Source organism: Atheta coriaria, unplaced genomic scaffold (assembly GCF_025399875.1).
Source record: "Atheta coriaria isolate IRGN ID8LTWV9N9 unplaced genomic scaffold, Caltech_Dcor_3.1 hic_scaffold_10_pilon, whole genome shotgun sequence".
NCBI classification, from domain to species: domain Eukaryota; kingdom Metazoa; phylum Arthropoda; class Insecta; order Coleoptera; family Staphylinidae; genus Dalotia; species Dalotia coriaria.
The window spans coordinates 4,829,960-4,845,131 of NW_027045452.1; the positions used below are offsets into that span (position 1 = coordinate 4,829,960).

General features: G+C 37.0%; 1 protein-coding gene across 1 annotated transcript in view; it reads right to left on the reverse strand.

The window, feature by feature from the left end:
* Window positions 1-15,172, reverse strand: part of LOC135800250 (Krueppel-like factor 9) — a 68,509-nt gene that overhangs the window by 9,994 nt on the left and 43,343 nt on the right. The gene's annotated exons all lie outside the window — the stretch shown is intronic.

Consider the following 15,172-nt stretch of genomic DNA (forward strand, 5'->3'; position numbering starts at 1 on the left):
AGTATTGCGCGCGTAATTTAATTTACGTGCCGACGCAATGCCGCCGCCAATGTTCAAGCATCACTGTCGCTGCAATTTAATACACAACGTGTTTGAGATGCAAAGGAAGTCGCTGACAGCACGCAGTAACATTCATAAGGTAGCGGCGTACAAAGTAGGTACAAGTTCAAGAGATCCTTATATTTGAGGACGGAGAATATACTTCTGAAATTAAGCACAACATGAAAGTCTAAGACTAAACCCATATCAACACTATTCATTAAGCGCATTATAATTAATATTAGGTTAGGTCAAACATAAAACTTGATTTAATTACATGGAAGTTTACGAAATTGATCCGAACAACAATGTAAATTAAGTGCGTCTAGAAGTTTGTAATAATCTGCTTAGAGCTTGCACAGCACTTAATAGGAAACATTTAATAGTGAACTATAATTACGTAACTTCTTGTATCGTGTTACAATTTGTAACAATTATAGAATAATACATCCCCAAAGTGCTTGAGTCGTACAACATCGAGAAGTGAAAAATTGATTACAGTAACCATTTAAATGGTCATAGAACCCCGGTTGCTATGCAGAGAATATATCTTTGATAAGCTCTAACGAGCTATAATGTCGTCCTTTTACAAATTCAGTCCCGGTCTCAGTTTAGGGCTTTAGGACCTCGCATTGCTCATTTAGACAAACCGAGCAGGCTGGAACTCGTAATACGAACAAGGACTTATATTTGAAACCATGTCTAATTTCTTGACAAGACTGACACTGTCTTTGAAATATTAATCTGTTCAAGCACTGCCTAAAACACCGCCTAAATTGGACACATGAAAAATTATTTATTAACAAACAATCAAAATGTTTCAGAAATTATAACAACTTGAATGCTGTTAGAAATGTGTTAAAATGTTGTAAAACTGTAATAGTCAATCAGTTAAAACGAATTTTTAACTTAATTATTTGAAACTAATTTCAGTTAATAGAATTTAGCGATGAAACAAATTGAAAATAAATAAACGCAATAAACGTCTTCAAGATTTGATTTGTAACATTCTACCAGGAGAACAACAGGAGTGTGTTGGAAAGTTAGCGGCAATTGCATCAAATAAGTTCGTAACGTCATAAACGCGGCTTGGCCCAAAAGTGGCGATTGAATCAGACGTAACGAAATGACCATCGATGGAAATCGAAGTGGATGTCGCTTCCTGCCGCGCGCACACACCATTTCTATTCTTTTACGTCTTCGCTTTTTACTTTTCCGCTCGACTCGCTCGCCGAATCCGGGGCTATCCCGGCCGAAAAGCCTTAAATCAATAAAGTCTCGAACATGCTACTTTTCTACAAGTATACTCAGAAGATGCATCAAGAGGTGCAAAAGGAAGTCGCACTACCATAAATTAATTTTAAAGTTAAAGAGTAATATTTAATGCGCAACATAAATTAATTATTTATTTCAAATGAAATAATTATTTTTATTAAATATGCTCAGTATAATATATCTTAATATTTAAATTACTACACTATAAAAAGGTGTGTTAGTACTCGTGATATATAAGTACACTTAATTAATTCTTGAATGTTTCAAATAGTTCATATTGCGCACTTTTCATTTTAAAAATCTCAATTTATATTTTTGTTAATAGAAACAATGTCTTGGAAATTCTTTGTATTTTAAATCCACTCCTTTCAGCATTGAGCAACTCACATCAAACAAAAAGAAAGAACTTGAAAGTAAAATATGAGCAAAAAGCAGACAAGATGCTGCGAAATGTGAAGATGAAAGCAAAGTACGGTAGCTACTCTACTCCTCTTGTTCCAGAAAGACTATTCAGTACTTTTCCCACCGCCGTAGGGTGTTAACAAATGCATAGCAGTGCATCGCAAAAACTTATATACTATTTTCAATTTACATAAAAATCAGCTTACAAATCTGTAATTATATGCAATAGAAAGAAAGTTTAAATACTAATACACATAAAATTCAATTACATCCTTGGTATTTTATTAATATGCAGTGCTTTGCGTTCTTTTGATATAAAATATCATTACTGTGTGCGCTTTGCTTCAGATATAAGGATTTAAGCAAAGCATTGAAATCTTTATTATACACGTACGGTGCACGCGATAATCTCTTATGCATGCATTTATTATACGTTCGGCAAACGCAAAATAGGACGTGGGCGCGCAAAGCAGCTTTCGACGGTGCGGGCGTAGGTGGAGGCGCCGGGCGCGCCGAAAATAAATGGTTACATTGCGCGGGTATTATAAGAGATTTGTTGCGTAATTGCGGTTATGCGAAAAGTGGCCCTATGTGTGCGTTACATCCGGTTGATACCAATGTTACTCAAGTATGAATATGTAGGAATTTCATTGAATAAAATAAAATTCCTACTGATGCTGGAAAATGAATAAAAAATATTAATAAATTCGAGCGAGTAAAATATTTACCGTGAATGCATGCATGCATATTCGAAATATTTTATTTCTTTCTATTAAAGTATCCAACATGTAGGAAAATATAATTTTCATGCGCAAAATGTTTATGACGATACACATTTTATTTGGCAAATATTTTTTGCGTTTCCCTTTACGTAATTTATTATTATGACCGTCGTGGGATTAAAAAAAACTGTCAGAAATAAAGAAATAAACTCGCGTAAACGCTGGGGTAAAATAACTGCCCATTTCCACGAATATCATCGAATACTTCACATAAACGTGTGTGGTGGATATAAACTAAGTCATATTTACAACTCCCTTGTGGTTGTAAGAGAGGCAATTTTTGTTTGATCAATATTACAAATAAATTTAAAACGTTCGAAGCATTTCAACAAACAAAACGTGATTATTGCAGTGAATTTAATGTTTCAGGTGTTATTCTAAAGAGAAAAAGTTTTAGTCTATTCAAGAAACTTTTATATGAGTGCATTATATATTCAAATCGCGCAGGGTGAGACCATGAACAAAATTAGCAATAAACTGAAACGACGAGAGCCTGCGATAGATATAATGCTATTTAGTGGGCGCACTGTTCACTTTACGACATATTCCTCCCCCTATTGTCATATTTACGTTTATGTACATAGGATGATGATGATTGTGATAGTGCAAAGTGCCGCTGAAGATCTTTAGAATATTTAGTTTTTTTTTTACTATTTTTTTAAATTTCAGTTTAAAGCTTTAATAATGTTTTGTTCTCGCACGATCGAAACGACCCGATGCGACGAGATCCTAACACTCGGACGTTAAACCCTCGGAAAAGTAATTAACGGGAAATGTCCGCATAACAATTAAGTCAGTGCGGATCGCTGGCACAAAGAGCACCGACCAGTATCGTTGCCACCGTTGCCGCCACCGCCCGAGCATCAATATTTGCATTTCATCACACGGTCGATTTGTCGCCTTGGTCCTGAAGGTGCTAACTGCTTCACGACAGCCGTAAAATATTCATCGGTAGAGCAGCCTTTTGCACGTATAAAATCCCACCCTTATCAACGCACCATCAAAAAAAGTTAAAAACGTTTAATTAAAAATAAAATCAAATTTATAAAATTTTAATGTTGAATATAAATTAATAATAAATAAGGTTTATATTTATGAAGTTAATACATTTTTGCTTTTATGATTGCGTACTTTGATTTTGAATTATCAAAGATTTTCTTTTTCGTTTGAGACCACCTGTTAGTACTAAAAGCTCAACACGACGCTCCACTTTCAACCATTTTGTTTACTTTTACGGACGTTAAAAGGAAAAAAAAGAGTTAGTGTTTGGAGGAGCGGTCGATGCGGCACAGGTTCCTGGGATTCCTTCCGTGCTCACGATTGTCCCTCGTACGTTCATGTCGAAGTTAGACGAGTTAGTCTTTGGTTTTACTACCGCGCGCATAAAATCCACGTGGAAGCAGCAGACGAAAAAATATACGTCCATGAAAGAACATACGTCTGTTCATCGATCGGCGGAATTGAATTAGCGCGACGTGCTCTTATTATATCTCGATCCAATTTATCTCATTTTCATTTAATCCTGATATCAAATTATTTAATTAGAATTACAAGTGGTATTTCCTTACTCGTTGCCTTGTACTTATTTATACATCAATATCCGTAGGCAGAACACAGTACATTTTTGGTACAACATTTGTTCAAAGACAAATTTTAGCCAAATTTAAGGTTATTAATTTAACATTCAATACATAACCTAAAAAAATTGCTGCCGATGTAAGCGGAAACCTTGAAACGCATAGCAATGGACGGTAATTGAGCCGAGGAAATCATTATATAAGTCATTAGCAATATTTGAAATTGGAGATTTTCCATTTTCGTGCACAAACAAAACCGGCAAGTAATAAACCGGTTTGAATCAACTGGAAAATTATAACGATGCCAATTTTTACAAGTTCTAACTTATCCTGAATCACAATTGTTCTACCACAAAACAGGTCAGTACGAAAAAAAATAGCGCCGGCAATTATTTCCACTATATTTCTAGATCAAAGTGTTTAGTGTGCGGGTGTGTTTTAATTAAGACTTGTTCCAGCATCACCCGCGCACAGGTTGTATTATTACAGCGTTTGCTTTGCAGCCGCGGTTGCAAAACTTGAATTCAACCAGGTGCTTCCCATGTTCGCTTGTTCCGCATGTTCACATGCTGCATCTGTCGTCTGATACCATCTAATAACACGACTCGTTTCGGTAACTCCTTGGAAAGTTTTCCGTAAATGTTTATTGGATTGCATATACATGCTAGAGTAAACAAATTCCTGCATTGAACCTCACTGGACCAAATTAAAATTAAGCAATTGGCGTCAGCTTATAGTTTAATCGCAAACGCGTTCGAATGTGAGGTTACACATTGAATGCATATGCTTGCTTGGTGTCGCGCATGCTGAACTAATTAGAAACGGCGGCTGCAATTCGCCGTTAACGACCATGCGGTGCTTCAAGGACATCGCATGCAATGCTCGCCGTCGTCCTGCGCATCGGGCGCATGTGGAACAAGATGTTTCACTTCCGTTTTGCGGAGTTCCGCTTGTTACATGCATGATGAATAATTAATGTTTTACATATTCATCACTACAGTTTAAACTTTGTGTATGCGGCGATAACATAACCTATATGTCAAACGTAAAAAAAATGTTTGGAAATTATTTTTTTAAAATAATATCCATGTCAATACGAAAATGTATGCGCATAATTTTCGCCCGATGCGAGAAGATTTATTATAAAAAGTACGCGTGGAGTGTTTTGATGGAAAATTTGCGCGCGCCACAACTGCGTCATATTTTACCCGAAGCGACGCCATTTACAAACTCACACAAATGCGGTGCATTGTGCAGTGCAAGTATGCAACTTGTAATTCACCACTCCGCATATGCTACCGAGACTTAGATGGCGCACAAAAAAAGATATTTTTTATAACTTCCTTGTTTTCACGTTTTAGTAAAAGCTTTGCGTCAAAAGAAAATAATTCAAAGGCGTGGTGTCTTTGTTGAAACAACGCGCGATGGTGTTTGGCGTGTTTGAGAACAAGCAGCGCAAGTAAACAGAGAATTGCAGATTGGATGTTTGCAACACGTGAGCAATGTTGGTTGCATCTTGTTAGGTTTAAACCAACACAGTCGCACTAAATATACAAACTTGCTTAGTTTAATGCGTTTCAAACTGATGAAATATTATTGCTACTAAAAGCATCAACATTTTAAATATAATAACATTATTTTTGTTAAGCAGATTTCCGGCGTAGCATTTTTGTAAATAAATTTTAATTAATTTCAAGATTAAGTCAAGCGCGCATGAAAATTATGACCATTTTTTCAAATCTTTACGAGTCGAGGCGGTCACGTCCTTGCATACCAGGAAGAGTGGAATTACGTTCCAACATTATGTAAACTTCGCTCGCGCGGAAATAAATTGCACCTGCATCACAAGCGGACGTGAAATAATTCAGCGTGGACTGCGCGTTTTACCTGCTGCTCTACACCACCATAACTACACATGAAACACTTCCCGATTCTAGGTTATGCTAATGGTAACTTGTAAAATTTTTATTAATCAAATTTATCAAACTGGAAATTAATTAAACTTACGTCGATATAAATCAATTGTTCAAATATTGAAGTTGAGTACATTTTTCATGAATATAAATACTCCACCCCCTCCCCCTGCATATTCTGCAATAGTGAATTGACGATCCAAAAATCCATTGCACATTTTATTGCCCCGAAATGAAATATTCCGCGCATTTCGAGATCATCGGCCGTCGCCATCATCCGGAGGCGGCGATGCTGAACAAATCGTCGAAATACCTACCGCATCGCATGCACGCAGATAAAGAGACGGAACAAGCCGGTATGTGCAGAAAGAAAGTGAAGTGAGTGATGAAATGGTAAGCAAAACGAAAAAAATATGCGCAGACGGAAAAAAGATGTTCGAGTGCGGATGCAACTTGAAGTCGCTGGAAATAAGCATATGTGGTATGTTGAATACGAGGAAACGTGGAATAGAAAGTCAGCATCGACATTTTCCAGTTTGCTAGTATGCATATAAGCGCACCGTGTGTGGGCTTGTAGATGTGAAGAAAATGTGAGCAAAGTACTTCCATCACTGTCAACTTATTTCATTTGATTTGCGAAATCCGAGGCAAAGACGCTATGCGAATCGATTCCTATTGAAATTGTATCGATTCCCAAAGCGAGACGTGTGCACCTGTGCGCCAAATCAAAAATAACACATACGCGTACGCCAAAATAGAAAGGAATCGTATACAAAAATAGCTTTTTCCAAAATTAAACTAGTATTACCATTTTATATTTTATATTTTGTCAGCTTTTTTCGGTTTGCTTGATTCGTACGTGGTGTGTTTTGTTTGGAAAACGCAAAGCGAACGCGACGCAGACTTATGAGGCTTTTAAGCCTTCATTGTGCCGAACAATGACCGGCGGTGGCGGCGTTGCATTGTCGCAATATAATGGATGCATTTCGCTGTACGCCGTCAACGCGTCGCCGGCGCCGCCACAGCCGTTTACGTTTCGAATCATTATAATTAAGCATTCCCTTTTGAAGCGCACGCAATCCTCGCCAATTCAAAGCGAACGCGAGCGCACAATAAACAAAAGTGGGAATAATTCGCATTTTAAATTGTTCAAAAATTTGCATTCATCAAAAACTACAAACTACAACAAAAAGTTTGCTGCCTATAAAATTAAATATAATTTTTGGTCAAATTTTCCACATTTTAATTTCCAGTGCAAAATTTCCTATGTTATATATTAAACTAGCTTTTCCCCGCGACTTCGGCCCGGTAGTCTCTATGTGTCAATTCTATCAATAAAAATTGCAATTATATTTTAAAGAAATTAATTATATATACAGAATTGCTAATAATATCTTTTAGCGCGCCATCTCGGATCCAACTATTTAACTATAACTGCGATTGAATCTCAATGCTAACTTTTATCCTACAGAAAAGAGTTGTCATTAAGGTTTTCCCGGCAATTATTTAAATTTTTCTCGACGTGAAAACCATCCTTGGACTTTAACGACCATTTTAAAAAAATAATTGGCAAATTTGATTTAGGCGTTGTTGAGTTATGCGCTTATCAACAGATTTTGTAATTCACTTTTTATTTTATAGATAATATTAGAATGTATCTAGTTGAAAATGGTGTGAACCACATTTTGCAATTTTGCATCCACATATTGATTTTGCAATCAATACATAAAAGCAAATCAGTATTTTGTTACAAATTAGTAAAATGTTCGAAACAACTAATTATTTACTAAAATGAAAACTACATATTTACACTCATACAATCACCAATAAAGTAAAAATATCCAGATACACAAAGAATCCAATTTGTGTGGTGATTCTCTATGACGATTGATTCCGGCTCAGTAACGTTTAAAAAAACCAAAATGTTTCGAGTGAGCTTCGACACGCATCGCATATCAAATACAAATATCGCAATTTTTGCTTCCGACGTTGTAATTCGTAATTCTTCAGTTTGTGTCTGTGGCTTTGATGTTATCATACTTAAAGCTATACAGACAGGTGAATTTCAAAGCGACATTCTCTCCACGGATTTTATTCCAGCAGATTCTTTTTTTGTTTTTTAATCATGTTATCCTGAATTTTTCTTTCACTTTTTACATACCGTACTTTTACATCATTGGATATATTTAATTACAATATTTCATCGTTTGTATATAATAAAATTTTGCAATCTGTCAACTTAAAGTGCATTCGAAAAGTAAACTAAAGTAATTAAGAAACAATTACCCGTTTGCGCAGTGCTCAATTATTAGAATAAACATTACTGCGCATGCGTATAGGCGGCATACGTAAACATGGCGACAGGTTCATGTTTAATGCACCCTTTCATGCAGCATGTTTGCTTTTGCAAACTCTTGCGTAACTTTAAAGACAAATATAGAAGCATATTCTATTCTCGTCACTCGTACGAGTAAGCTGAAAGATCATAATTACATTTGGCAAACATTAAATTCCAATTTAGTCTTACAATCTCACAAACCTGACTCTGTACCTAATTTTATTCGTAGCATCCTGTATTAGATATGTTTTTTGCTTGTTTGTGCAGAAAACGTATTTCAGCCGGTATGAGTGTATTTTGCGCAGTTCATCTTTTGAAATTTCCAATAACCGAACCGACGGCGGGCGGTTTGTCAACATCTGATGCTAAATGAAAGCACGGAAGAAGCGTTTCTTCCTGTTTTAACCTGTTTGTTCAGTGCGACGCTTGCGGCGCAGCGAGCGCGGAAAAATCTCAATAAACAGTTTAACTTTTTTAATATCCGCCGACCACCACATCGCGCGCAGCTTGACAAGTCGGACTTTGGACAACGAGAGTTATTTTCTGCGTTTTTACCACAAGCTTTTTTCTCATTATTTTTCAGAGCTTTTTCCTAAAACAGTGTGAATGCGAGTTTCACATTTTCAAATCACACACGTTATTTACGAAAAATGCTAGTGAGCTTACATCCTGGCCCCATAAAAGCTAATTATGAAGAGCTTAATAAAGCTCCGAATTTATATCCCTACATTCCAACACATTTAAATCCGGTGGATTTCAGGTTCATTCCAGGGTTTCATATTAATTCGAAAATACTATGCGGTTGTTGCATTTTCTAACTTTTCCGCTTTCTTAATTATAATAGTAAAACCAGAATAATAAAAATAATAATGACCCGGGTCTGAGATAAATAATTTTGATGTGAAAAACTTTATTTTATTCAGCGCCTTACTGCAGCGTAGATAACCAAATTTACACCTACTTTATATTAAAATATTTTTATTAGTACGTCGTGAATGTGCACTGATAAAAAATTGTAGCATTGATAAAACTTGAAGCACGCTCTGGGCCAAATAGTGAGAATAATGGCGGCGTCCAACAATAAATTTCGTCCGGTCATCTGCGCGTAAACCGCTCAATGCGCGAGAGCGCGCGCGCGCAATAAAATTTAGCAAGAGTTATATAAATAAAATTTTTATTTTCTGTTTTATTAGCCATGGTCCCTATGCGCTGCCTGCTCTGGTATGAGTTAAAGAAATACGGTAAAATTGCGTATGCAATTGTTGTACTCACAGTAAACAATTTCGAAATGCCTTTTAGACTGAACTTATTTTTACAGTCGCACATTCCATAGAAACTTTCGCAAACGCCAAATATAAGCAAATTTTGTTATTTTATGTACGTGGTTATGATAATAAATAGAATCAAGGTTAAAACTCACAGAATATTTGCTTGGCAGTAGTTCACGCCGCTGCAATCAGATGGCAACTGTATGCTAGATGCGAAAGCACTGTTGTGGTTCTTGTATTAACTATTTACAAATAGGCAACATGTTAAGCCTTTTATAAGTTGCGAAAATTATAAAATAATGAACAAAGCAATTTATTAATTATTTGGAATTTATTAATCAAAACTATTTTAATTAACGTTTGTTCATTATTTCGTGTTTAATCCACAATTGCATGATGTATAAACATTTTGTGCTAAATATTTTATTTTCGTATAATTAACATTTTAATTTTGATGAATATGTAAATTCCATGTTTGTAAACATGTGAGACATAATCGTTTCGCAATAATGCAGCGTATCAAATATTAGCTATTTTAAAATCATTAACAAAATACAAATATTATAAAATCCTCGACGGAATTTCCATTTTCAGAAACAAGCAGAATTGAATTATTATTACAACTGCACAAATACCTAGAAATTTAATAAAATAATAGATAGGTAAATGTGACGGGTTTTGTTTGAATTTTTATCAGATTAAATAATGTTTTCCCTCCTGTATTGGCGATAACAACAGAGATTTAATTAAACGTTAGTGCAAACACTGCAAAACGCGTTTTTCGCATTTATATTAATATCATTTTCGTGTCGAGCTCGGTTCGCGTTTCGCTGGCGCTGCCACTCTCAAACATTTACACATTTCCGCATAATCCAACGCCGTTAAATTTTTCGCGCGCGGCCTTTCCGAACCGCCACTATTTCATTTTCCGGTGAGCGCGCCGTTGCCGTAAACAAAATTATGAAAAACAATTTCGCGCGATTTTGCCACTAGATGTGTATGTGGCTGTGTAGATGTGTGAAGGTCTAGGAGTAGATCCATACAGGCAGTAGGCAAGAGGCGGCAGGACCACTTTCTGGCCGTGCAATAAGTGGATTTCGGCCCAAATCGCTTTTATGCGTCCTGCGGCATTTGCATAATTATATTTGCATTTTTATGCGTTTATGCGAGCGCCGCGAATGCGAATGAGAATCCAAAACGCGCACGGAAAAAAATATATTACACGGCCTAAAATAAGAAAAAGAAAGCGGCGCCGACATAAAAAGGGAATGAATGAACTCGGCGGAGGTGAGAAGCGGGCGTGCGCAAAAGCTGGGTAGGAAAGTTCACAGATAATGTTCTTATGTAGTCTTATGCAGCGCGTAGGTCGCAGGCTTAGATGATAAGAGTATAAGCCGCGCGCGCGGAATCAAACACTTTGCGCCAGCCGACGTTTCGGTTTTCATCATCTCTTTTTCTCATTGTTTTTAATGCCACTTAGCGCTGAGCGAAAAGTGTTATGCGGCGATTAATACCGCTGGAGGCAAGTGAAGGAAGTGGTAATCTTCCGGTCCGCGTCTTATTTCGGCATTCATCCGGTCAAATAACTCCAAAAAGCCGAATAATCACAAAAATAAATCGTTTTCAATTTATTTTCTGGCCCTTTCATCGCAATAACGCATTTTTGCGCATTTTGCACTAAATGATTTTTTAGAATTACGATTAACAAGTATATTCTTGTTTAGATGAGCCAAAAAACACGAAACATGTCAGAATGCAAAATATGCAATTCAAATACAAAACACAAAATGACATTTTATACGAGCGTCGTAAAATATAATGATCCTAAAATGTTGCAGCGGTTTACGACATCTGAGACGTTCAAGGAGGTTACAACAAAACACCCACCAAAGTTTGACAATGTTTGACAATCTTGACATTGTCGAGTTTACGCTGTTTACGCATATTTCACGGGTTTTTAATGCGCGACTAAAATTACAAATGTAAGCAGGAAATATTAGCGATTGCGTTACGTGAAATATTGCTGATAGTGTGAAAACCGTGTAAGGTAAAAAGAAAAATAAATTTAAAAAAAAGTTAATTTTCATTGTGCCACCTGGTGTGTTATAAATTACCCAGCAGTGTTTGCCTGTTTAGATGAGCTTACCGCTCGCAGCGCCATCTCGAGAAGATTAATATCACGATGCATGCTCAGCGGCGCCGTTCAAATCCAATTATAATTGAAATATTCACCTGCAAACAAACAAATAAAAACTTTATTAAACTGTACCCTTTATACGAGCGCTTACATTAATAACTTATTAAATGTTTATTAAAGTTAATCAAAAATCAAAAACAAACACCACGCTCTCTGACAGAAAGGAGAAATGTGTAAAAAATCTGCGCACACGTGCAATAAAATAATCAGCGCTCTCACCGGCGCGGCCCAAGTAAAAATATTCTCATTAATCATTAAAACAGGAACATAACATAAGCAAATACTTAGCATGCTTCGTGTATTTTGTCGAGGCCTAATTGAAAACGTGATAAATGACAAAGGAAGCGGCGGCGGCGGCGCTCTGTTGCTCGCCGCCGACACGCTGCCGCCACCGCCGCAGTAATTAATGATTACGGCTTATGGCTGCTTAATGAAACACAAAATCGTTTTTTAATCCTTGGAAAACACTCACTCTTGGGCTGTGCTACGAGAGCAAATATTTAAGAAGATCACAAAATCTGAAACGCATTCAGAAATGTCACATTGAAAAGGAAAGTTAAAAAAAAAACTTAAAAATAGAATGATTGGCAGATTTTCCTTGAAAAAATTAATTAGTTAAATTCAGATTAAACTTTCAGGAGATAATGTGTCTGTCGAAAAATTACATAACCTATAAAAACCGAAAGATAATCATATTTCATAGCTGTAGCATTTGCGTGCAGTTTTTTTTTTGCGTATTAAAACTCAATCTTATCGTTTCCGATTGCATGTTGATTGGATTAGGGACTCTTGTTTGCCGCAATCGGCACCCGCCCTCCATGCCGACAATTGTGTCGACCGCTGCGCGCACCATTTTATAGCACACGTCGCAGAAATTTACGATTAATGCTGATCTCATCACGTAACTGTGTACCCTGGTGATATACAGCGTGTTTCAACGGTTAATCGATCAGAATCTGATATTTCCTATGTTTGATAATAAAAACACACTGTGTAGACGTGGCGGCGATAGATCCTCATTGGGGCACGTGTCTATGTCTCTATATTCCCTGCATCCTGACGTAACCGGCCTATTCTTGTCGGCTTGGCAGAGGCGGCGGTAGGCGATATGTGGTATACACACATCCATCCGATCGTCGAGACATTCCGCCGCCGGCTGCTATATATGGTAATTTGCGCACAATTAGTGGTCCCTTTTGTCCCTCGGGAATTCGCCAAATGCTGGTGCGTCTCGGTTCGTTACTGTTTGCTTTCTCAGTGCCAGCCAACGCAGTCATCTGACCATCATCAGCGTTTCACCTCTTTGCATTGGCCATTATAATGCAAACTCTTGTCGTCTAATTACTACTAAAATGGCCAACAAAACAACAATGCAAGTGACACACAGCTGCCCAACAGTTCATTACAACTTCAATCATACATTAAAATACTAGCTTTTGCCTGCGACTTCGTCCCTGTCAATTCTATCAATAAGATTTGCAACATTATTTTAATGAATTAATTATATAAATAATTGATAATAATTCACTTCAGCGCGACATCTCGAATTCAACTATTCAACTATAACTATGAATGAATCTCAATGACAACTTTTATCCTATAGAAAACTGCTGTCTTGTTTTTCTCGACGTAAAAACCATCCTTGGACTTTACTGAACATTTTAAAAGAAGAATTGGTCAAATTGGTCTAGGCGTTGTTGAGTTATGCGCATACCAACAGATTTCGCGATTCATTTTTATATTATAGATTGATGACATCACTTGGTATAGAATATTTTTGATTTTTTTTTTGCTTTTTATTTGAAGTTTTAGTCTGCGTGCGTTGCATGCAAATCGACAACAAATACTAATAAATAAATGCCACGCATATTTCCCCACTATGCCGCGGTATTGTGCGGCAGCCGTCATGGTAATATAAAAAATAACGACGCAAAAGCCGATGTTGACCAAAAGCAAAACGCAGGGGATGCGTGGAATTTTATAAAACGATCGCAGTAAAATGGAAGCGCATGGAGAATTTTCAGAAATTGCATCGGACGCCGGCTAAATAAATTAATGAGATTCGCCAGAGCTAAAATTCACTGACGAATAACGCGCACGCAGAGTGATATTTCATCAAATTAAATCGCAGCATAAACGAATAAATCCCCATATAAAAATACGCGCGTTTTAAATTCTATATTCGGACAATAGAGAGCTACCGGTAAATTCGCCAAAAATAGAATAATTTTATTTATCAATATTGTTTGATATGAACTTTAGCAAACACAATTTGTTTTATTTAACTTAATATATGTGAAAAATTACATGAAAATAAACAAAGGTTTTTGAAATATTCAATATTACTGTCCGCCAATTTTCTCTTTGGATGATCGAACAAGAACTCGATTCGGGTGACATACATTATGGAGCAAACCCTCGATAAATTGATGGCACACCTTGATTACGCCCAGCTTTATGCCGTGTGAAAACGCTCTCGATATTATTTATGTCGACACAATGCGTACACACATACGCGATAGCGTCCTGAAAGTGGAGGCGCCGGGCGCGCCACTCTTCGATACCGAACCTTAACCCAAAACGATGCCAGGCTATATCCAAACAATTTACATGTTGTCGGTTCGTAGCTGCAAGCAAAAAAAACCGGTGGGAAAATTCGGCTGAGCTTTTTCGACAGCGATGAAATATAACCTTTTAGAATACCTTCCGGCTCTTCACACCTCGTCGAAATTGAACGATTTGTTCTAAATTCGTCACTTTCAGCTCCGCCGATAAATTGCCGCACAAATTTAACGTTAAATCATTTTCCACCGAAAAGAGTGAAAAAAAAACTCTCGCATTTGTTTGAACATTTTTCGGAGGCTTTATTTTAACTTTTTGATTTTTTAACATTGTTGCATCGTGTTGCGGGTCGTGGACAACTGACGATAAATATTCGAGCGAATCATGGCGAGATTTACGAGCGCCGGATGGATATACCGTAACGACATAATGCGATCGTCGTGACTCTGGCGCAATAACCGCACCGCCTCCACATCGACAGCGAAGCGGCACACATTTCCTTCGTCGAGGATTACGATCATATCGTGTCCCGTGCGCACAATAAAACCGGCAAAAATATGGTCAATCGCATGCAGCCACAAGTTTACTATTCATTGTAAACGTATACTTTGCTTGTCTATATCTATAGACGTGTTTTAGCACGCTTCAAAATGTAAACGTAAAAGATTGCGCGCCAAGTATTTGTATTTGTTGCATTTTGCATCTTGGAAAACGAGATGCACTTTAAATAATGAAACTAATAACACTCGCCCGCGCGCAACTGGAGCAAACTGAAACGAACATGGAACGAAATCGCAGCCGCCGGACGGGACAATCTTC